Here is a 25,556-nt window from a genome sequence, read left to right as displayed (position 1 = left end):
TTTGGGCGAACCTCGTTTGGAGTCTCAATTGACTGGTGCAAAGATGGTCCGTATATCTTCCTGCTGCTTTTCACAAATCTTACTTTTCTCAGCTTTGGCCCGTTAGGATCAGCTGTGATCCTTTAAAATAAAGTGCCTTTGTTTGCGTTACTATTCCCCACCCCCTTCTCTGCAATAAAGCAGCAGGTCAGTGTTTACTCTCTTTGGGGGAATTTTGGAAAAGGTTCATGGGAGGGAATCTGGTGCCATATACATACTCTGCTGACCTTTAAGTCATCCGATTTCTCAGAAAAGGATGCTGAAACCTGCTTTGTAGTTGGTGTCCTTTGACTGCCAGTGTCTTCAGAAAAAGAAACTGCACCATAATCTGATATCAGTGGATGCCACTGTAGGCAGCGCGCAGAGATCTTTTTTTGGAGCAGCCTTCTCCACAGTGGGTGGAGGGGGTGGGAAGTGGCATCTTCCCAGTTGCCTGCTCCGTTACCCGAATCTTGGTGGCACAGACCGGGTAGGATCTACCCAGACCAGGTATCTAGTTACAACTCACCGGATGGGTTAAGCCGAGATTTTTATGAATTCAACATTGAATGTCTACCAAGCTTGTGAATGTTAAAATATATGCAAGTATCACCGTTTACCTTTACCCAGTATTTACGGTATGCCAGACATGAATCTTATCTCGTCTTATCCTCTGAGTCACCCCTGAAGTCATAATACCAGCGACAATTTATTGAGCTCTCACTATGTGCCAGCAATTATTCCAAGTAGCATCCAGGCACACGTTTTCTCATTGAATCCTCCCCCCAAAATTCTATGATGTGGGTCTTCCAAGCCAGGCTCTCAATGAGGAAACTGAGCCACCCAGAGAGGCCAGGTAACCTGCTCAAGGTCATACAGCTGGGAAATGGTGAAGCTGGGATTCACACCCGGGGGTCTGATCTCGAGTTCCATGTGGCCAGCTACAACCACCTGTGCACAAGATCCATGGTGAACCAGTGAAGATTTCCAGGCCCTTCTGTGCCGAAGGGAGGAGTCGCTACTTCCACTGGGGCAGGACTTCTCTGCTGGCAGATTCTGCTGATTTCTTGCTGTGGCCTCTCTGCTGTTCTTGCCACAGGCAACCTGTGCTGGGATGGTGGTGGCTCTCGTTGGGGCCATGGGACGACCTGAAGATTCCTCTCCAGCTCTGCTAATGTTGTTCTTCAGATTTCCCTTTAAATACAGCCTTTGTCTGTTGATTTCTACAGAGATTGGCTCTTCCAATATTTCCTGCAGTGTACCCACCTCTAATTGCCAAGAAATGCCTCTCTCTGGGATTGTTTACATGGTTCTGTGGCGCTGTCTGCTCAGACTCTGCCCTCCACGCCCTGTCTGTGTTCCTCTCCTCTATTAGCATTCTCCGCCACATGAAGGCAGCATGGGAAAAAAGCCACATTTCTCTGTTTTTGCTAGGAAGAAACATTGTAATATTGGGGTTTCAGCTAAAAAGTGACTGTCCCTTGAGCACCTCTATGATGCCATGAAAGCTCCCCTCAGCAATAATAGCTCAGGAGTGTTCTGATTAATTTTAAGTATTTTATATCCAGTATCAAGTAGGTTACCTAAAAATAGGAGTCCTGCCCTCTATGTTGAGACAGAGCAGTAAAGAGGAACGGACCTACACTTTGGAGCCAAACAAACCCAGCTCTGCCTTTCAGTTCCAGCATGTGCCACCTGTGTGGCCTTTGACCACTTGCTGAAACTCTCTGAGCTTTTTCTTCAAAAAAAAAAAAAAAAAATGGAGATAACACTTCAGAGAACTTTCGGAAGATCAAAAATGATAGTAGGTATGATGTTTCTGGCAGAGACTAGATATGCAATTGTTTTTCTTTTCTTTCGTCAAATTTCCTGAGAGTATTTCTGCCAGTATTTGGCCATTACACTTAACCTCTCTGGAACTCATTTTTAAAATGAGGTATTAGAATAAATTGATTGTCAAAACCTCTTCTAGCTCTAAGTGTCTCTGGTATCAGTCTGCGTAAATGTGCCGAGTGCTTTCCTATGTATCTCATGCCGTCCTCTTAACGACCCTGTGAGTCAGGTCCGGTTATAATTCACATTTTGCAGATGAGGAAACTGAGGCTGGGCAGCATGAGTAAATGGTCAGGGTTACTTAAGGAGCAGTCAGCTGGGAAATGAGGATTTGAACCCAGAGTCTACACACCAGCTCAATGTGCTGAACTGCAGGGCTCAGGGCCAAAGGCAGTAGACCCTTGAAACCTGGCTTCTCTGCAGCTGCTCTCAAGGCTCGTGAGCGTTCACACCGTGCCCCATCTGCACCATGTGGGGTGGGCTGTGTCCTGCCCAGCGGGTGCATCAACAGGGCATAAATCCAGAAAGACAGGAATTTCATGGGACTCCTGGGTGGCTCAGCCGTTGAGCGTCTGCCTTCGGCTCAGGTCGTGATCCCAGGTCCCAGAATTGAGTCCTGCACTGGGCTCCCTGCATGGAGCCTGCTTCTCCCTCTGCCTGTGTCTCTGCCTCTCTCTCTCTCTCTGTCTCTCTCTCTGTGTCTCATGAATAAACACATAAAGTCTTTAAAAAAAAATAGGAATTTCATTGGAAGGACACAAGATGACAAGGAGTTCCTGACTCACTGACTGATGGACCAGATGGCTCGCCAGCCACCTAACCGAGCTGGGCAGATGCTATACAGGGTGACCCCGGACACCGAATGAGATCTCTGGCGAGCATGTCTGCGTCACCCCTTGGGGACACCAGGGATCTCTCTGTAGCCGCCACGCTCTCATATCTAATTTCTGGCCCGGGCTATGCTGCGGATTTAGCAACCAGCTAAATGCAAGGGCCTGGAAGGTCTGATATTTCTGTGTCATCAGAGAGAAGGACAAGCCATTGACAACCACGTGAAGGCTACCAAGTGTTTAAGCTAATCTGCACACCCCAGTACGTGGATGTTCGGGCCTGCTTTACCCGCATTTAAACGTTCTGCTCCTTGCTGATCTCAAATGCACTTTTAAAGAGTAACCATATTCAACTTTCCCATGTAAACTGCCTAAAACACCAGGTGCTCACTCCTGGCAATGTTCTTGGTGGATCTTTCAGGAACCGACACCAGAGCTACAAGTATCGGTTGGTAGAAAGCTAACACCGCTTTCGGGGCTTCGTTACCTTTTCTTTCCTTCTGCCTCTACCTTGGGTTGTGGTTTAGCGATGCTACAGATACATTCAGGTGCTTAGGTGATTCTCATATGATATTTTCTTTAGCTTATTGAATAAAAACTCACCCATCAGCAGTGTTTCAGATCCAGTTGGATTTTTATTTCTCTTTAAAACCTTAACAACCACCAGGAAAATTGGGTAGTAAGACCACGAGTGGCAGCCGACATCTTTCATCAAAGAAACTCAAAATACTTTCCAAACACTCATCAAACCCCACCACACTGTGGACCGGTTGTGTGCTGCATTTTTTTTTCTTAAAAAAAAAAAATCAATGCAAGCAAGTAGGTGACAGATGTGCACAGCAGAGGAAAATGAAAACTTCTTGAGGAAACAAATTTGAGTTCTCAAGTAGCAAGGACAGCTACTCGTTCTTAATAAAATGATATTCTGGTCCCTGATCACATTCAACTGCTCTCCATACATATAGAGCTGTTGATCCAATCTTCCTTTCTACGAGCAGAATTCTCCTGGCACGGGCAGGAACATTTGCTTCTGGCTTTAGTTGCAATCAGACATGGTAAGGCTGTGGCCTACAGGGAAACCTTAACGGTTTCTAAGATAAGAAGGAATTTGCAGACTTTCCGAGTATCCCACCCCATGTACCTGGCCTACTAGGGACTGAAGGATCCCAAGCCAGGTTAAGTCCCTGGAAATAACCAGGACCTGTGAAATGAGAGTTGGGGCGTAGGCCTGGCTCAGAGCTTTGAGGTCATACAAGGAACTGGGATGCAGAGAAACATGAATTCAACTTGCCGCTCCCATTACTGCTCATCCTCTCACAAAGAAAGCTAAATCGCTAAGCGTGACATTGCAGAGTCCTTTTCCCAGAAATCCTCTGACTCACCCAAGCAGAACTACCGCCTTTAGAGTACTGTTGGCTAGGAAATTGCTAGTATTTTTGATTATCCTTAAGTCTGGCTTAATTGTTCCAATCTTCAGACATCAAATCACGCCTCCTGGTAGCTTATGGTTTCCTTGCCTACTGGATTCAATATCTTGGATATTTTTCCTCCTCAATGATTAGTATCTGCATCTTGTGCAATATTATCACCATATGAATGTTGTTGCTATTATTATTAATTATTATTAGTGTCCTTGTAACTATAGTAGTTTAACCAACGATCTTAAAGAACTAGGTGCCGTATACAATAATAATAATACCTTCTCTTTTTCAAATGCTTTCACAACTTGTATCTCGGATCTTGGATTCATTTCTTTATTTGCTCATTTATTCACTCATTCAGCTAAGAGACTTCTATGGTCTCACTGGGGATAAAACAATAATTAAAATGTGGCTCCTGGTTTCAAGGAGCTGACAGTGTAGAGGGGAGACCAGACATGCAAACAGATGCAGAGAAGACAAGTGCTGTGCTTGAGTTGATCCTCAAATCAGTTTATTTACCCACGAGAAAAAGAGGGAAAGAGCAAAAAGACCTCCTCAAGGTCACACAGCTAGTTACTTGAAGAATAAAATGCAGGCTTTCTGGTTATTAAGCCATGACCTTTTTGATGATTCTGCAATTCGGTTTCCTTTAGAGCAGTGGTTCTCAAAATAACTTGGCCACAGTCTCCAAAAGCCAGAGCTATTGGCACTGTCTGAGAACTTGTTAGAAATGCAAATTCTTAGACTCCACCCATGACTACTGAGTCTGAAATTCTGGATGTAGCGCCCAGGCACCTAGATTTCAGTGAGTCCTCTGGGTGATTCTGATGCTCTGAGGTCTGGGAACCACTGCTCTAAATCAGAGCTTCTCAAACTTCTATGTGCATAGGACTCATCTGGGGATCTTGTTAAAAATGTAGCTTTTGATTCCATAGGTCTGGGGAGGGGTTTTTGAATCTGCATTTCTACCAAACTCACAGGCTATGCTTATGCTTCCATCCTTGCTTGAGTAGCGAAAATACACAAAGAGAATTAACACCAACAGAGAACACTGATTAAGCCCAGCTGATGAGTAATGCTGGATGTCAAGTGAATTCAATAAAATTCTTCCTGTCATCTAGGTCATCTTGGAGCTTAAACACTAGCAGAGACAATGTTCAGACAGATAAACTTCCAGGGCACAAAAGCTATTAAATAACAACTAAATGTGTGAGTGTGTGTGTGTGTGTGTGTGTGTGTGTGTGTACATTCAAGGAGACAATGCTACATAGTCAAGACACCTCTCTTACTGAGGGATCCTTTGGATATACAGGTATTGCAACCAAACACAATCAAGAACCAGGAGGCCAGAAACATTTCTGTGAGTAAAATATCACAAAGTCCATCCTTTTTATGGACAATTTGTCCTTTAAATAATTAGAGTTTATTTTCATTTTAGACAAAATCCTAACACAGTCACACTAAAAGCAGAAGTGAAAGAGTAAATTGGATAGGCAGGGTCAAGATGCCATGGGCAGGCATTCTGGCAGTAAAATAGTGCCAAATGGCAAGAGGGAAAATGTGTGTGTGTGTGTGTGTGTGTGTACATAAACATAAACTTAGCAGATTGAAACCATTTAATATAGAGGAAACACATGAGCAAACATTAATAAAGACCATTGTATAGAAAGCAGAAAGTAATAATCACAGAAACATGCAGAAAATATTAAAATTACAAAACGTTCAAGATATTTGGAAAGCATGTAAGACATTTTAGATAGTCTTCCCAAAAAAATGGTAGGGTAGCTAGATTCAGCAAGCAAAAATATTTTATTTGGCAATCCTAAAAAATGGCTAAAAATAAGAGGGCTTGGTATTCTCTGGGAATTTCATTGATATGGGTTTCCAGGTTTTTTGAAATGCCTGTTAAGCATTGTTGTAAGGGGAAGTTGTTGGGGTAGGGGTCGCTTGATATATGAACTGTAGGGTAGTTGTGTTTGGGTAAGGGAAGTCCCAGGCAAACTTATTCTGGGCCCTTCCATTGGTTAAGAAGAGCATTATCTGGGGTGTTTGAGTGGCTCAATCAGTTAAGTGTCTACCTTTAGCTCAAGTCATGATCCCAGGGTCCTGGTATCGGATTCTGTGTCAGGCTCCCTGCTAAGTGCGAAGCCTGCTTCTCCCTCTGCCCTCTGCCTACTGCTCCCCCTGCTTGTGCTCTCTTTCTCCGTCAAATAAATAAATAAAATCTTTAAAAAAAAAAAAAAAAAAGAGAAGGGCATTATCTGTCAGGATTGCTCCCAGCTGCAAGCAATGAAGACCAACAAAAGGTTGCTTATACGGGAAAGGATTATTATACTGGTTTCATTCCAGGGAAAAATCAGAATTGTCAGTCCAAGGCTGGCATGAACCAGCAATGTCATCAAGGGTCCAGATTCTTTTAATCTTACTATTTCATCAAACTTAACATTGTACATGGCTGCTTTATTTCCAGACACCAAGTCTAGGTTTTAGGCCCTAAGAAGAAGGGGAAATGAGGGGCCCCTGGTGGATTAGTCGGTTGAGCGCCCAACTCTTGGTTTTGGCTCAGGTCATGATCTGGGGTCGTGAGGTTGAGTCAGGCTCTCCACTTGGTGGGGAGTCTGCTTCAGGATTCTCTCTCCCTCTCCCTCTGCTCCTCTCTGTATGCTTACTCTTTCTCTCTGTCAAATAAATAAATAAATCTTAAAAAAAAAATAAAAGAAGGGGAAAAGAAAACCAAGGTTAAAGGGATTAAGAGCACACCAGCTGAAATGGCCTCTGGAAAGTTCCTGTGAGTTATACCCAGTGAATTTTTCCTTAAGCGTCTTAGTCAGAAGTAGATCATATGGCCATTCTTAATTGCTGGGAGTCTGGAAAGTTGTTTTATTTTATTTTATTATCTATTTATTTATTTTTTTAAATAAATTTTTATATATTTATGATAGTCACACAGAGAGAGAGAGAGGCAGAGACACAGGCAGAGGGAGAAGCAGGCTCCATGCACCGGGAGCCCGACGTGGGATTATATCCCGGGTCTCCAGGATCGCGCCCTGGGCCAAAGGCAGGAGCCAAACTGCTGCGCCACCTAGGGATCCCTGTTTTATTTTTATTTTTTAAAAATATTTTATTTATTCATTCATGAGAGACACACAGAGAGAGAAGCAGAGATACAGGCAGAGGGAGAAGCAGGCTCCCTGTGGGAAGCCTGATGCAGGACTTGATCCCAGGACTCTGGGATCATGCCCTGAGCTGAAGGCAGACACTCAACCACTGAGCCACCCAGGCATCCCTGGAAAGTGGTAAATTGGACACATACACCTTGAATAAATTCAAGGTTCATTTGGTAAGAAAAAAGGGGAAGAATGAATGAATATTGGGTGGGCAATTAGCAAGTGTGCGTCTTTTTTTTTTTTTTTTTTTTTTTTGAGTGTAGCTGACACAGAATGTTACATTAGTTTCTGGTATATGTCATAGGGCTTAACAACTCTGCGCCCACCTACCACCTGCCACCACACCACACTGCTCCAGTATCACTGACAATATTCCCTGTGCTGTACCTTTATTCCCATGACTTACTCATTCCCTAACTGCAAGCCTGTATCTCCCACTCTCTCCACTCATTTTGCCCATCCCCCCCAACCCTTCCCCTCTGGCAGCCATCAGTTTGTTGTCTATTTATAGATATATTCTGTTTTTTGTTTGTTTGCTCATTTGGCTTGTTTTTTTTTTTTTTTTTTTTTTTTTTTTATATTCCACAGATAAGTAAACTCATATGGTATTTGTCTTTCTCTGTCTCACGTATCTCACTTAGCATGATACCCTTAGGTTCATCCATGTTGCTGCCAATGGTAAGATCTCATCCTCTTTTTTTTGGCTGAATTATACACACACACACACACACACACACACACACACACACCCCACATCTTCTTTATCCATTCATCTATTGACGGAGCTGTGTGCGTCTTAAGAAATTTTTGGAGAAGGTGGTATTTCAAGAGTAGATGAGGGAAAAAGAGAAAGGATGGGTGAATGATGGGGGAATCCCAAAGAGGTTTGAAAGCATGAGTGAAGAGCTTGCATGATATTGGATATTCATAAAAACTATTACATGACCTCTAGGAGGGGTCAAATTGTCCACTTCAAAGACCTGGAACATTTTATTTTGCTTGATTCTCTGTACCCCGACTCTTTTGGAAAATGAGCTGTGTGACAAGTTTTACGTATTTATCTGACACTTATTAGTAGACTGTGTTGCTTCTCAGTCTAGTTTAATTTGAGAGACTTGGAAGGCAAGGTCTCTGGGCAACTGATAATCTATTACAGGGCACACCTTGTGATATGACATTATTTTAACCACCATTTCAGAGCATCTTTGCAGATTCCGGAGCATTCTCTGCTTAGACTAGCTGAATCTATGATACTATGCATAACAAATGACTGGGTTGCATTAAGAAAATAGTGACACATTGGGGAAAGCTTCACAAAATAACATTTGAACCAGACTTTAAAGGATGAGTAAGATTTCACCATCTGATATGGACACAGAAACACTTCAAGACATTGCGTTGTTAGAGAACTGTTAAATTACCTTGAAAAGATGTATCTTGCTATGTCAAGAAGATTGATTCCCCTATCTTATAAAGAAAATTTTGTGAGAAAAGTGGATTTCTCAAATGCTGCCAAGACTTTCTGCTTTAATTCTGATTCAGTTATCCAGAAAATATCATTGCAGGTCCTTTGAAATAATCAACCTTTTAGCCGAATCCTAAAGCATCTTTCTCGTCATGGTGTGTTTTGTGAACATTTCCTTCTTTTCTCTCCTGCAGATATTATGAGTAGCCCAATCTTGCTCATGTCTTGACAGGTAAAAAGGTGGCAGTCACTCATTTCACCTCCACCTAAGCAACGGAGTTATGAATTGTTCCTCTCTGGCTTGATATTTGTATTTGGGGTGGGGGGAGGGGGGCGACAAAAGGAATGAAGAACAAAGTCGGGAAACGAGGTTAAGAACATGTCGCTCCAGACCCTGGGAGCAGTCAAATCAAGCTGCCAGCTGCAACAAGAATCTCTCTAATAAGGAAATTAGAGCATGATCATTTCTGGCTATGTGACTCTGATTCTAAATAGGTTTTACAAATAGATTGTGATTGAACTTGGAAACATAAACAAATTGGCTCTGAGGAATAAAGGCTGAACTACATTTTGGATAGAGAATTAAAATGCTTTTATGGGAGGTACTCTGGGAGTACGGACGGCTATTTTAATGACAGCATATGCATTTCTGAAACATACCGGCTTTGCTGGCTTCTCTTTAGAGAATCAGGTCTGATAAACTCAAAAGAAAGTTTCCCAACAGGATCCCTAAGAGGACAACTGATAAAGGCAGGGAATGGGCAGTGTGTATTTGAAATTCCCCGTTCAGATGCGGAGAGGAGAGGTGCCATTTAAAAATAATAGATTTTAAAATATCAGTGGCTTAAAAAATTCTAGTCTGCTATCTCCCTTGGACATTTCTTTTGTCTCTTGGAGGGCTGGGGATAGAGGTTCTTTAAGCTCTATTAATGCATTTTCTCTTATAAATATTCATGCAACGTTTCTGGTGTCTACCTCCCCCCTCAACTGCCTCAGCGCAGGCTCCCCACCTGAGCAAGAGTGGTGCCGGAGGAGATGCTCAATTTCTAACAAGGCCCCAGGTCAGCCTCAGACAACCCAGAGCCATTTGAAAGCACCAAAGACTTCTCATGGAGATAAAGGGTTATAAATGTCTATGTGTCCAAGCTTATATTCCACATGAGAGGATTAGTTTTCACTTTCTGTAAACTCTCCCGGTTGTTAGAAGTAGTCATGGTTTTGTGTATTTTGTGCTTCACACAGAGAGAAAACAGATCTGCTGATTGGAAAGATGCTCTTTTTTATTTCCCTTTTTCTAAATCCACTGATTATTCACTAAGGCCTGATCCATTATTGAGTGCAAGTCAGCAAAGTCTCTCTGAGAGCAATAGGTTCATACATTTAGAAACATAAAGCATTTGACCTGGTAGGGATCCCAAGGTCACTGGCTTGTTGGGTAGGAATTGAGATTCGGGTCATGCAGAGTACATTCCATTATCTCAAAGTGCTTACACTATGGAAATTTTTCCTATGATCTAACCCCAGATCCTTTTGTGCCTTTCTCCCCCACATCAGGGTATGTTACTAGGAAGTGGGTGAAGTCTAGAGCTGTGTTTACTCATCCCCCTCCCCTTATTGGGATATGGGTCTCTCACACCCCCAGGGCCTGAGTGAGTGTCTAACTTCACCTACAAAATGCCTCCTAGTCCCAAGTGGTGAGAGTGCACAGCTTATGTCTACACTTAGGTCTATGGCCCCAATTTACACATGCATATGTTTTCAATTGTATAGGGTAATAAAATATTTTGCTGAAAGAAGCTTCTATTGTCTTTGATTTGTATTTCAGAAATACTTTATTTTCATTTATGATTCAGCTTTAAATGGCATTTAGCCCTAATATTTCAGTTCCCAGCTGCTGCTTTTTCTGTCAAACAGATAGAAATTTATAAATGAATTACCAGGTAAACTCCTTTTTTAAATGGAACTCAAATTAATTCACATTGAAAATAAAATTTCTGCTCTCCTTAACTCACCACTCAATATAAACAGTTTATTTTCTTTAAGTGTGCTTCCTTAACAAACACAGCACAGTAGACAACATATCAAACTGGATGTCCTGTGACCTACATTATAGACATAGCTCTTCACAAATAGGTGAATCTATTTACGTATGACAAGTCATACATAAAAGGATGGAGTTAGGTTAGGTACTTTGGAGAGTGAGCTTCTCAGACTTTTTACCATGTAGGTTAGTCTGGGTTTTCCAGAGAAACAGAACCAATAAGAGAAATATAAATAACATATAACAGAGAGAGATATACCTATATCTTTATCTATCTGAGAGACATTTAAGGAATTGGCTCATGTGATTATTGGTAAATCTAAAATCTGCAGGGTAGATTGGCACATTGGAGACCCATGGAAGAGTTATAGTTTGAGTCCAAAGATGGTTTTCTAGTAGAATTCCCCCTTCCAAGGGGGAGGTCAGCCTTTTCTTCAGCCTTCAACTGATTAGATAAGGCCCGCCACATTTTGGAGGGTAATCTGCTTTACTCAAAGTTTATTTCTTTAAATGTTAATCTTGAGACGCCTGGGTGGCTCAGTGGTTGAGCATCTGCCTTCAGCTCAGGGAGTGATCCTGGAGTCCTGGGATCGAGTCCTGCATCAGGATCCCCATGAGGGGGCCAGCTTCTCCCTCTGCCTGTGTCTCTGCCTCTCTTTGTCTTTCATGAATGAATAAATAAAATCTTTAAAATGTTAATTCTCATCTAAAAAATTCCTTTAGAGAAACATCTAAAATATTATTTAACCAAGTATCTGGATACAATGGCCTAGCCAAGTTGAGGCACAAAATTAACCATCACACAATATGTAAGAATCACCGGAGATTTAACACTTGTTAAACTTAGATTCCTGGGCTCCATCCTCGGAGATTGATTCTAATTGCAATTCTGATAAAGCTCCCAGGTGATGCTGATGCAGCTGTTCTAGGAATTACTTCCTGAGTGGTATTGTTCTGGATCTGTTATTGTATGATCATCTTCTACAGGCATGGAAACTGAAGCCCCACATTATAAATGGGCTTGTCCAAAGAATCTTATTTAATTAGATATTCTAATCCAAATCTTCAAATTTTAGTCCAGGGCTCATTCTTCTTAATGTACTTACAACCAATTAACTTTCTTAGGATGAACCCCAGGTTCGTGATTGAAATTTCCTCAGAATCAAAGTGAACTAGTAGAATTTTTCATAGAACTTGGCAACCTGATCCTAAAATTCATGTGGAAGAGAAAAGGCCAGGATTGGTCAAGGCAATTGTGAAAAATAATAAGGAGGAAAGACCCATAGCACCACATCTGCAGGGGTTCTATAAAACTATAACAATGAAAGCAGCACAGTATTGACAAATAGGCCATCAGAACAAATCTAGAACCCAGAGTCAGGCCATGTATATATATATTTTTAATTTTTATTTATTTATGATAGTCACACACACAGAGAGAGAGAGAGAGAGAGAGAGAGAGGCAGAGACACAGGCAGAGGGAGAAGCAGGCTCCATGCACCGGGAGCCCGACGTGGGATTCGATTCCGGGTCTCCAGGATCGTGCCCTGGGCCAAAGGCAGGCGCCAAACCGCTGCGCCACCCATGGATCCCCAGGCCGTGTATATTTGAGATGTTCATGAAAGAGGTAGCACTATGATGTAGAGATGAGCTATCAATAAATACTGCTAATAAACAGGGCTATTCATGTGAGGAAAAAACAAACCTCCTACCCAAAACATACTTAAAAATCAATTCCAGATGGATCGATGTAGAAGCAACATTTTAAAACTTAGAATAGAAAATTTAAGTAATATTTTTTTATCAGGGCAGATAAAAAAAAGATTTAAGTCTCTTTCTTAAATGAGACACAAAAGTACAAACCATACAGTAAAATAATAATGATAAGCCAATATTTGTTATGCCATTTGATGTCCTACACAATATTCTAAGTCCATTGTGTATTCTAACTCATGTAATTCTCATGAAAACCCTATGAGGCAGCTATTATTATGATCATAAAAGACTGAGATGTGGAGACACTATTAACTCCCCCAACGTGGGTGGTAAGTGGTACATGTGGGAGGTGATCCCAGGCATTCTGGCTCCAGAGCCACTGCTCCACACTGTCCCTCAAGACAGGGAAATTGATGACATTCAAGTAAAAAGAATATATATCACATAAACTAATTAAAAATACAAATTATAGAAGAAAGTATTTTTAATGCATATAACCATTAAAGGATTTTACACACACACACACACACACTTACAAAACAATGATGAAAATTAAACAATCCAATAAAAAAATGGGCACAGCTTATGATCCATCAGTCACTTTTTTGAAAAGGAAATTCAAATGTCCATAATCATATAAAAATACTCATGCTAGTAGATGTAGAAATAATATAATCACTTTGGAGGGTAATTTGACAATATCTATTAAGGTAGAAAGTGTACATTCCTTATAATCCAGGAAATTCTTTGTATATACAAAGATAGTTTTTGCAGAGTCATTCCAACAAAAAAAATGGAGATAATAACTCAGTAAAGAAATAGTTCAACAAATTGTAGGATAATTACTTTTTGGAATACAAAGTAAAGTAAATCTCGATCTATCTATAAAATTAAAAAACCCAATGTTGAGTGAAAAATAGATAAGGTGAAAAATGACACATATGATACCACTTGAGTAAAACCTAAAAATCTCACACAATAATGTTATATGTTGTGATGGGTGCACAATGTTGCCATAAGGATATAGATCAACTTTAAGATATGATTCTTTAGGGGGCAGGAGGTAGGCAAAGGGAGAAACTGGAGTATGAAGAGAGGAATTTAGCTGAATCTTTTTATTATTATTATTATTCAAAAAGTCTCTAGGAAACATGACAAAACTGTAAGATGTGTTAAATCTGGGTGGTGGGTATCTGAGTGTTTTCTTATTTTCCATATATTTGAAATTGTCCATAATGACATGTTTTTAAAGAAATTACAAATACTATCTGCACAGTTGTTATTTTTAGTATACAATTGTACTTTTCCCGAGAACTAAAATGCAGGGCTTTCTCCTTTGTGCATATTATTTTTTCTTAGGTATATTTTTCTACTTATTATAAAATCTTTGAGTTGGAAGAAAATTTAGAGGGCGTTTTGTTCAAATGTACCACTTAAGACAGGCACTTTGGATTCAAATTGGTGTTCCAGGTAAAAACACTTGTTAGAATTTTCCTTTATGCTTAATAATCTGGAAAATATGGTTTTGGTTAATGGGATATTTTGTTTTAACTGAGTCAAGGTCCATGGATAATGAGTTTTTTAAAAAGTAGAAGATAATAAATTGCACTTAGCTTTAATACGATGCTGAACACATACTTTTAACTATAATGACACAGAAGGCTGTGAAGAATTTCAGGGTCATCATTATAACCATCAATTATCATTATTTTGGTAATATGTGGAAAAGCAAATTGAAAGAGATCTGATTGGCAAAATGTCAGCTAATTTGGAATAAAAGGAATAGATGGAGAAAAGGGAATTGTCATTTATGGAGGTATTGTGGGGTGTCCTTTAGATACATATTTCATTTAAATCTTGCAGCAGTCCCGAAAGGTAGGTGTTGTTATTCTTGATTTTCAAAAAAAGGCATTGCCATTAAGAGAGATGAGGTAAAATTTATTCTAAGTCCTGTTTGGAAAAATTATCCCAAAGCTGAGAATAAGGCAAACAGATGCCTGTGTGTTCTTTTTAATATCACACTGGAGCTTTATCTAATTGGAGCCCACAGATTATTAGATTAGTTCTCTAGGAGAATGTACTTTTGTTTAACTTGCTATTTGCTATTTATTAGTACCAGACTCTGTGAAGTTATAGGTTAACTTGCGTTTTTTGTTTTTTGTTTTTTTTTCTTTCTTACTTTTTTTTTTCTTAGTAAGCTCTATGCCCAACATGGGGCTTGAACTCCCAAGCCTGAGAACAAGGATTGCACGCTCTACCAACCGGGCCAGCCACGTGCCCCTCCTAACTTGTGAATTGTTGTCATGAAAGTGCAAATGATTTCTGTCCAGTATGAAATATAATTCCAAAGGTCGTTTTAATCTAACTTTCTATCTATAAATACAGTTTTAGTCTTTCCATTTCTTGGACCAGTTTTAGAATCCTACTGCTTCCCTCATTAATAGGTTAAATGAATTTTGTAAATTTGTACAAGAGTCAAGATTTTAGCTTATCAAAAATACCTTGGCAGGCCCACAGCTAAAGCCATGGCCTTCGCTCCAGAACTCATGCTCTTGCTCTCACATCCTCTCTTTTTGGCATGTGTGGTGTACCTCATTACTGAGAATCCAAGCTTAATTAAGAAATTAGTCCCCCTAAGTGGGGGGGAAGGAGAATCTTATTGTTAGCAAACAGTGCCAGTTCTCATTAATCTGAGAGGTGGCAACAAAAAGGAGAAATCCTATCTCTGGATGTGAATCTCCTAAAATGTAGAGGTCTCATCCTTTGAACCCACACATCTCATTGCTATTTCCCTGTCCAGTAGGTAGAGGGATAGCATGAGTTAGCCACAATTTTATCCTATGCGCTTTGTACATTTGTGCAAAATATACGTTTTGTACTGTCTCTTGCACTTCATAGGCTGTGTTGCACAGAACGTTCTCCTGTGAGTATCATCAATGTCCCTATTCTATGATTTCTATCCCCATCTCCACCCAACTGATTTCTCTCTATGCTGAATCTCTGTAAGTCAGATCTTTTCCAAAGATAGTTCTATTGTATAAACTCCATTAGTATATGCTCACACACATATACCACAAAACCCTGCTCAGTCAGTGTAATAAGGGAAGGTGGGACCAAACTAGTGAATGTAGAATCGTGGACCTTTCAATTTTTCAAGGACTGAAGTAGCATTATTTTCAAGTACATTTATACTGGTACTTCAGTGAGGAAACTATGCCCAGTATTTGTCCTTAGGGACTTAATTAATATGGAGGCATGTAATCAGCTTACCAACACGAGGAAGAAATGGGCATTTCTTAAGCGATTGTAAAGTTAAGCAGGTTAAGCAATCTTAGTTTCTGTATAAACCTTTCTAGATTATCAGTTGAAACAGAATAACCTTGCTTGATAAGAAAAACCAATAGAATTTTTTTCAAACCCAAAGAAGGGATGTGTGAATTAAACAGGTGTCCACAGTTCTACATTTTTCCCCATAGGTTATTTCATTAAAGGAGCTAATTGGCTAAGTCCACATCCCTGGTAACATCATCTTGAAGCAAAACGTTGAACAAGGTCTCCTGGCAACTGGCGACCAGTGGCCACTGCCCTTTTGCCCAGAAAAAGGGGGGGTACTGTTGAACCAAGCAGAACCCAGAGGACACAGGCGGCCGGGCGGGCAGGGTTGCCTGCTGATGCTAATTATCCTAGCCAGCGCTTCCCTTCTGGGGGAGTAGGAGAGAAATTTGTGCCAAGTTCTTGCACAAGGTCAAATGTTTCTGGAGGAAGGCAGCCAGGGTTAAATTAGCAGTCAGAATGAGGTAGAAAGCTGGGTGGAGAAAAACAGGCTGGAGTGGGGGAGTGGGGGAGAAGTCTGGAAATTCAAATAAAGACAGCAGTAAAAAGTAATTACTAACACATTTCCCAATCTGGAAAGCCAGCCACATCCCACACCAGGGCCAGACTCGGAGCTGTTCTGTTCCAAGAAGGTTGGAGCAGGCTCAGGGACAGGAAGAGACTGTGCAAGCCAGCTGCCTGTCCCTGGCCTCAGAGCTGTGCTCCCTGAAAAGGAAAATTCATCTTGAGAGAGAAAGCAAAGGACATTGCCACCTAAATTCTCCATTAAGATAAACATTGTCCATACCTTCAACGTATCTGTCCTTTTTAGGACTGTTCAACGGGGAAAAAAAAATTTCACCAAACATCAAAACAAAGGAAACGGAAGTCTTTTAGGAAAATGTAAGCTTTTGTGAACCTAAAATATCTCCCTTCTCTGCTGTTCATCAACATAACTGGAAGAAAGAAACTGTTTGTGGGAGGGACAGATCTCAGGAGAGGAGGAGGTGGGGAAACAAAAAAAAAAAAAAAAAAAAAGAAGGGAGAAGCAATGCTCTCTGGTGTCAAGAAGAAAATCATGTTCGGATTGACTGTTTTGTATTAACTATTTTGACAGTTGATTTTTATTATTTTTTTACCCTCCAACTTCAGAACCGTGACAGACGATTGCTGAACATCAAATTGATGAGTGAATACTTCATTGGATCTGGTTGCCTTAACAACTAAAATAGCCAAAATGTTAAGACAGTCAAATAAGATTGATTATTTTTGATACCATCTGTGGGTGGTTGACCCAAGAATTCTCAGCCTAATCACGCATATAAACACAGAGGCTTTCTCAGCAGATGCAAAAGCAGCCAGAGGACAAGTGAGAAATCCGTCAATCACCTGGATGCCTCATCGCTGCGATGCTACGGAACAGCATGCAGAGAAACACCCAGAAGAGCCTCTGGATTGCTTCTGGGTGCTGGGTGTCACGGGAGGCAGCCAGCCTTAAAAGCTGGGAGTTCTGATCCTTTCAGTTTCTAGCAAAAAGACAGAGCCTGGCTTGTAATGGAAAAACAGATTCCCTCAAATTGTTGTCTGGAGGTGCTGAATCATGCATGAATGTCAGCGGATGACGCCAACCGAGGCATCATTTCACGGGGACTTTATCTGGTGTGAACCAGGAGAATTCTACTTTATGAATTTTCTTTAAACATCCACAGATAATTGTTGTGCTGTGTCATATACCAAAAGGGAAATTAAATCTCTCTCATAATTGGATTTGGTATTTGCAGGCTTTCCTGAAGACAAGGGAAAGGAAATTCATTTTAGATTTTTTTTTTAAATCTTGAATTAAAGAATTGCCATCAGTGGATCAGGTGCCTATCTGAATTTCACCCGGCACTTGCAGAGGGATGAATGCCTTGGTGTGATGGTTCAGGTACCAAAGGTTCCAGGGCTTCACACTTGTTTGTTTGTTTGCTTAAGTTTTTTTCTTTTCATTCTGAGTTCTAAAAAAAAATTATTATTTGATAGCTTGGTGGCAATGCAGTCTGTGTTGAGAAAATAGGAATTGATTAAGAAGTGAGAGACTGTGTGAGTCTGAAAATGAGTGGGGAAAAAAGCCTACAAAGCATTTACAGTGTAATTTCCCAATACAGATTTGAGCAGACACCACAGGCAGTTAGAAACAGATGCATTTTCAATGCTTTATTACCGAACGCAGAATAATCTCTGTTTCCCCCTTTTAAAAGAGAATCCAAGAAAATACAATGCTAAAACCTATATATTAGCATGGCACTCATTTGCATACCTAATTTCTCGAAACTTGAACGAACTCCGTTTCAGCTCAGAGATCCTGACACAGCTAGCATGTAGCTGAATGTCGGGGAAGAACACTTGCAAGAATCATTTATGGAAACAAAACATTAATCTATAAATACAGTCTGCTGGATTAATTAGGAAGGGTGTTAACTTGATGTATTGATTCTTAATGAATCCGGGGACACATTTGAATGTATGTTTCAAACATAATAGGGGTGCCTGGCTGGTTCAATCGGTGGAGTGTGTGACTCTTGATGTTGGTGTGGTTGTGAGTTCAAGCCCCATGCTGGGTAGAGATTACTTAAAAAATAAAATCCTGTGAAATAAAGACAATAAGACATAATATCGTATCTTCTTTAAATAATTTTATATTTTACACTACCTTTTACTTTTTTTATTCTGATTGATCCACACCTCAATCCTTGGAAGTCAGGATCTACACTGGACTATGCTGATGAATATGTAGCCATCACTGATGACTGACTGCTTTTTCCTCCCGGCTAAAATCGTTAAGGACTGAACTGCTTTTTATACAAGAGTGGTTGCTAAGTGAACAAGAAAGATGACCCAAACAGATAATCTACTATGAGACCAGAAAATTGTCACATTCCGAGGCATGTGAACCAGGAAATTCCTGAAGAGTAAGACAGTGGCGAGAGCTAAATGGAAATGTCTTGGTATAGAGAGAAGATTGTGATGCTAGCTCAAGTTCTAAGAGAGCAAAAACTAGGAACTATTGGATAGGATGAGCCTTGGGTGTTATACTATATGTTGGCAAAGTGAATTTAAATAAAAAAATGAAAAAATAAAATAAAATTTAAAAATGTAAAAAAAAAAAAGAAGAAGTGATAAGGAAACGACAGAGACAGCAGAAGGTGAGCAAGGAGTAGAAGGGAAAAACAGAAAGGAAAAGAGTAGCCAAGTCAGATAAATACAGAGAACTGGAGTGGGACTCCATGACCAGTGGGACTCCACTGCCAGTTCTGGGGCAGCTGGCGTTCCTACCCTGGGTTTGGCTTTTCCCTGGGAACCCTTGGTAACACGAGGGAGTCTCTAATCCTTGCATCCAGTGGAGTTTGACTGAAAAAGAATTGCTATCCCCCATGTTGCTCTTGAGGAAACTAAAGTGAAAAGAGAAAACAAACATCCTTTCCAGGTCCAGCATAGGGAATATAGGCAATAGCACCATAACAGCATTGTAAGGGGACAGATGGTAGCTACACTTGGGAGCACGGGGGGTAATGTTTAGAGTTACTGGGCGTAATTACTGGGCTAGTTTTTAGAGTTACTGAAGCACTATACTATAAGCTGAAACCAATGCCACATTGTGTGTCAACTATACTTCAATTAAAAAAAAATCCTGGGGCACCTGTGTGGCTCGGTGGTTGAGCGTCTGCCTTCGGCTCAGGTTGTGATCCTGGGGTCCTGGGATCGAGTTCTGCATCAGGCTCTCCGGAGGAGGCCTGCTTCTCCCTCTGCCTGTGTCTCTGCCTCTCTCCGTGTATCTCTTATGAATAAATAAATAAAATCTTTTTATAAAAGATCCTGGGGCACCTGGATGGCTCAGTTGGTTAAGTGTCTTCCTTCGGCTCAGGTCATGATCCCAGGGTCCTGGGTTTGAGCCCCGTGTTGGGCTGTCTGCTCGGCAGAGAGCCTGCTTCTCCCTCTCCCTCTGCCTGCTGCTCTGTCTGCCACTCTGCCTATTTGTGCGCTCTCTCTGTCTCTGTGTGTCAAATAAGTAAATAAAATCTTAAAGAAAAAAATCCTTTCCTGAAAGGATGAGTGGTATTATTACACATGTACGTAGTAGGGCAGACAATGTACATGTCCAGGCTTTTCTAAAATTGATGCTAATTTCAATTTATCACACTGTGACATTTTAAAAACATGATCCCCAAATCCTTTGATACTCCTCCAATGAGAGGTGGTGCCTACATCCCCTGCCCTTTAATCTGGGTGGGAGTTTGTGACAGCTCCAATCAATGGAGAGCAGCAGAAGTAATGCATAATTTTTTAGACTATCTTAGTAAAGATTATGCAACTTCTACTTGGCCTTCTTTAAAAAAAAAAGATTTTATTTATTTACGAGAGAGAGAGTATGAGCAGAAGGAGGGGCAGAGTGAGAGAGAGAATCTCAAGCAGACCCCCTGCTGAGCATGGAGTCAGATGCAGGGCTTGATCTCAATACTCTGAGATCATGACCTGAGCTGAAATCAAGAGTCAGGACACTTAATGGACTGAGCCACTCAGGCGCCCCCCTACTTGGCCTTCTGAGAATGTTTTTGTAACCAATCACTATGCTGTGAGGAAGCCCAACCTAGCCCTCATGGACAGACTGGAGATATGCTGAGGTTATACAAAGAGAAAGAGAGAGAGAGAGAGAGAGAGAAGTTCACCAACAGCCCTCCTTTCTCTCATCATCCCCTCCGTTACCCCCCCGCCTGCCACCCTCACCACTGTTCGAACTCCAACCACTGTTGGACTGCAAGTACATGGGAGACCAAAGCCAGATCCACCCAGCTGAGACCTTCTGGATTCCTGCCTCACAGAAAGTGTGAATAAAATAATTACTGTTTTTAGCTAAGTTTTGAACACAGCAATAAATATTTGGTGAGAGCATGATTAACCAAATGTGTACTACAACCAGAACCTAAAGAAGTCTACTAGGTTTTGTGCTTCCTCCTTAGTGTAGAAAGGCCAATACACAATACTTTGTTCTTTACCTTGAAGAAGATGTCTTGGCCTGTCCCAAATCACTAGACTGATGAATATTTCATTGATGTGGTCGTTCCCTGGGTCTTCATTAGAATATTCTTTTCCACCTTCTGCAGCTCATGTATCTTACCAAGGCCTCCAAAATACCTGCCACTTCATGCTTATTAGACCTGATTAACATGATGTCACCAACAAAAAGGACACGTGAATGGTTCCCTGAAATGCCCAAATAGGTAGGTCACTATATTATGAGAGAAGGAGGGAGTTAATTTACCTCTGGAGCAAGATCCTAAAAATGTACTGTCGTTTATCTTGTATGTGGATCGACGGCTGAATGCCATGTACTAGAAACTACACTAATCTGCTCCAGTAAAGATACCGCTTTTGGTACAGCAGCGATAGTTGGGCTACTACTTGATCTGTGGGAGTCCACTGTCATACGAATCCAGGATGTTTCAGGTTTTTGTAGGTACAAGGCTGGTGAATTAAATAGGGATGCTGTGGTAAATACCAAAGACTAAGGAACCAAAATAAATGTTCTATCAATCCCTTATTCCAGTTGTATATTCAGGGACTAGAGAAATGACCCACAGTTTAGGGACCTGATGCTCAGCTGACCTACTATGAACTGGGTGTCAGTGTCAACACACAGTTCTTGAAATGTTTCAGTATTCATTTGCCTTTCCCCAATACAGGGTACCCTAGGCAGATGACGGTAGATCCCTCTGGAGAAAGACGGGGAGAATCATTACAATAGTACTTGCTATGATCTTGCAGGGTCTTTTTTTTTAATTAATTAATATTATTATTATTATTTTTCATGAGAACCAGCCTTTCTTTCAGTTGATGGGCTCTGGATTGACAACTAGATCAGATGCAGAAACTTCGTTTTTTGACATTTTATTGTCAGTAGCCCTTAGCCTTTGTTTCCTTTTGTTGTATAGATTGAGAAATAACTGTTGCCTGGTCATTGTGTCTTGACCCTGAAAATGCTGTATTCCATTAACTATCTCCATAGCACTACATGAGTCATGCCTCCTTGCTCCAAACTTGCCACTCTTTATAAGAATTGAGCTCACTTTACTTTTGATAGTTACGTGTTACCAGGAGTCTATCAACATTTTGCTATCCAAGAGCCGGTTCTGCAATAGCATCCTCCGAAGTCAGTCCTGGTCTATAGAGGTCAGCCACCATACAGATGATAACAATGCTGGTGTCCGCAGAGAATCTCATTTTCTTTGCTAAATGGAATGTCCTCTGAAGTCGTTCACAGAACAGGATAAGCTAACAGGTTTTCTGACATTGCATGATATAGCCGTGCCAATACGGCTGTTCTCCCTCAGCCTTTCCATCCCTTCCTCCATCATTGGCTACAAGAATTTTGGCATGTCTCCAGAGGTTCTTGCTAGCATCTTAAATCCTGCATCAAGGGCAAGTGCTCCAGTATCTATAAACTATTCTTTATCCAACTGTACATTCCATCCCCTTTTATCCAGCTCCCCCAAGAATCCAGTCCATTCATCCTGCTGTCCTGTGCCAGGAAATGTTGGCTAGATCCTTCAGCTACTTAGATATATAAACTCCTTCTCTGATTTGTAATCCCAGCACTTCCCCAGTTGGGTTACATTGTGACTCGACTCTAAGCTATTCTTCTGGTGATTATAAGAGAAGGCAAGGTGGATTATGAGTAGTGCATGTTACCTGGCAAGGTAGAGTCTTCTGCATCATCAAGTAAGAAAGAAGGATTAGCCTTTGGTAAAAAAAGAATATCTCCCCCTTTTTTTCTAGGACCAGATAGTCCAGTGGAATCTGACTATTTTTAGACTTGGTTTAGATTCTTCATTCTGAGTCTCAGAGTGTCCCTCCTCCCAAACAGGGCCATGAGCTTAGTGTAGGATACTTACCAAGGGGAAATTCCAGCCTCCATGGAACTCTGCTACTCTTCTACTTAAATCAGGCCAGGCCTGATCCTCAAGTTTTTCTGCTGTCTGTCTTGGTGAAGATAGGAGTCTCTTTAAATGTTGCCAAGTAGGCCCTCTGGATTTCACACTTTGCTTATATTGGTAGTTAGTTGCCCTCAGCCTTTCATTGACATCCTCTAATGCATGGATGGCCCATAGCAATAGGGGTCATTTCTAAAGTTCTTATAATTACTATTTGCCACAAAACTCTCAAACGTCAGAAATACTGTACTTGCTGGTACAATTTGCTTCCATCAGTATCCTATCCCAATTCATCACTGGTGAAAGTTTTAATGATTACTACAAGGACATGATAAGGGCTATTAATGCTTTATCTTCCACCATTATGAAGTCATCACTGCCAGCTGGTTGAAGTCTGCTTTCTTGGGCCCCTTCTGGTACCATCTGTGGCAGGTCAGGTTCCCTAGGAAACAGGTTCTGAAATTCTTAGAATTGTGTGCAGGTTTATCGAGAGCGTGCTCTCAGAACAATAACCATGAGAGGTGAGAGAGGAAAAGGGCTGGGCCTAGGAAGAAATAGAACCGTCAGGAAATTACAGCAAAGGCCCCAACCAAGTTTAAGAGGAGTTCTGGAATATCAGATGATCTTTTGATGTTGTCCTGCCCTGATGTTGTCCTACCTTCACAGACCATGCCTCCCCCCACCTCAACTTAAACATCTTGGCACCAGGAAGAGAGGGCGACTTTGGTGGGGGCACTTCTCTTGGGCTGCTGCCAATTCTTGGAGAGGAGCTTAGCCAAGAGCTCCCTAGAATCTGGGGGAATTGTGACCTTGGTTCTGAGAAAGGGATCCGGTTGGCATATGACAACATTCATTATCCCACAAGATGATGTTAAAAACAAGACAAGAGGCCCAGAATGGAGTTGCTTAGGTTAAGCTCCATGTGACCAAACCAAGACTTAGAGTTTCAGTTCTCCCAGAAATGGAATCTTAAACCAGTCAATCAGGAACTGCCAGATGAGCACTAGTTAAGTAAAATGTTTGATAGACCTCTGCTGTCTTTCTAAAAAAAGTAACTTCACAATAACAATCTTTTTTTTTTTTTTGCCTAGGACAACTTCTTTGATATTACTCCCTTCTGCCTATAAAAGTCTTTCATTTTATATATCTTCACGAAGCTTCTTTCTTTCTGATATATCGGATGCTGCCTAATTCATGAATTGTTGGATAAAGCTAATAAGATCTTTAAGATTTACTTAGTTGCACTGTATGTTCTAACAATGACAACTGTTTTCCATCTCTGCATTAGGGCCTCCCAAATATTCCTGATCCGCCAGCTGCTTTCCCCACACTAGACATGGCAAAGCAACAGCATGGGTAGAGTTAGGCAGTGAGCATTGGGTATGGTGGGATCCCACAGCACACAGAACTGGTCTGGGAAAGGGCGTTGTCTTCCAGGCTGTCTGCAGGTTCTTTATCAGATTAGATATTTTGCACAAGCCCAAGTGGCCTGCGAAGTAAAGGATATCTGTGATACTGTAATTTATACTAAGAAATATATGTTTGGTGATTGTCCTTTGTTCCTGGCCCAGCACTCCTAGAACCCTTGGCATTTCCTAAGTGATCAAATCAATAAAGGTGTCTCTTGTTAATGAGGTAACTTTTGGAAAGCCCCTAAGTAACCAAAGGCTGGTTGCCAGGGGAACCAACCAAGTGATTAGAGGTGATGAAAGCTCCAGGGAGGGGAGAGGGGCTGAGATTGGGTTCAATCACCAACAGCCCAAGATTGAAAAAAATCATATCTATGTACTGAAGCCTCCATTAAAACCCAAGGAGTCAGGATCCGAAAGCTTCCTGGCTGGTGAACACAGGGAGAGCCAGGGAGAGTGGCGAGCTTGGAAGGGGCATGGAAGCTCTGCGCCCCTCCCCACTACCTTTCCCTATGCCGGTCTCCCACCTGGCTGCCCCTGAGCTAGTATATCCTTTTATAATGAACTAGCACTATGGTAAGTAGAGTGTTTCTCTGAGTTCTGTGAGGTGCTCTAGGATGTTAATCAAACCAAAGGAGGAGGTCTTTGGAACCTCCAAGCTATAGCTGGTTGTCAGAAGCGGTGACTACCTGGACTTGCCATTGGATATGAGGTGAGGGGGAGTTGTCTCATAGGACCGGAAGCTTCAGTTGTGGGGTCCGATGCTATCTCCAGGAAGACTGTGTCAGAATGGAGTTGTTGGCTGGTGTGGGGGGGAAAAACACATATTAAGAGTATCAAAGTAAAAATATTTGGACTTTTAACATCCTTTGAGCCATAACCAAAGGATGGCAGCAAGATCTGGTGGGAAAATCTACTGCCCTTAGGACCAGAAGATACAGGACTTTGGAGTCTAGTCCCAGCTTTGCCTCTCATTGCTAAATACTTTGGGGAAAATCACTCAAGGTCTTTGCATCTCAATTTTTGAACTGTAAAATGAGTACAGGATGACCAAGTTGAGTTACATTCATTTTACAGGTGGCTATAAGAATCAGAGGGGCAATATTTGTGACATATAAAATATTATTATTGCTTTGATTAAAAGGTGAATTTCTTTAAGGATTGTACCAAGGGCTCTAAATTAACTTTATTTTTATTCTTCATGAGCTCTGAGTCACTAATTGGTAAATCTTTCCAAATTATACTATTTTACCTTAAAATGGTTGGTTTTTCCTCCTGTGGATTCCAGAGGTAAGCCCAAAGCAAACCTTGCCAGGTGCTTATTGGCAGTCAGTCTGAGATGCTTTGGTTTGGAAACCTCCCCTCCATGGTATAGA

At 41.2% G+C, this 25,556-nt stretch overlaps 1 long non-coding RNA gene across 2 annotated transcripts; it reads right to left on the bottom strand.

The window, feature by feature from the left end:
• Positions 1 to 17,973: 17,973 nt before the first annotated feature.
• LOC140624670 (uncharacterized) lies at positions 17,974 to 24,884 on the bottom strand. 2 transcript variants are annotated; one of them, XR_012024125.1, is made up of 4 exons: positions 24,870 to 24,884; positions 22,733 to 23,213; positions 20,837 to 21,044; positions 17,974 to 18,429 (listed from the first exon to the last, which is right to left on the bottom strand). It is a non-coding gene; the product is annotated as an uncharacterized lncRNA (long non-coding RNA). The 2 variants fall into 2 exon arrangements; XR_012024124.1 differs by lacking the exon at positions 24,870 to 24,884 and adding an exon at positions 23,430 to 23,563.
• Between the last annotated feature and the right edge of the window lie 672 nt (positions 24,885 to 25,556).

This window comes from Canis lupus, chromosome 35 (assembly GCF_048164855.1).
Source record: "Canis lupus baileyi chromosome 35, mCanLup2.hap1, whole genome shotgun sequence".
Lineage (NCBI taxonomy): Eukaryota > Metazoa > Chordata > Mammalia > Carnivora > Canidae > Canis > Canis lupus.
The sequence above is the reverse complement of the archived record's forward strand: the minus strand, read 5'-3'. Positions and strand labels throughout refer to the sequence as shown.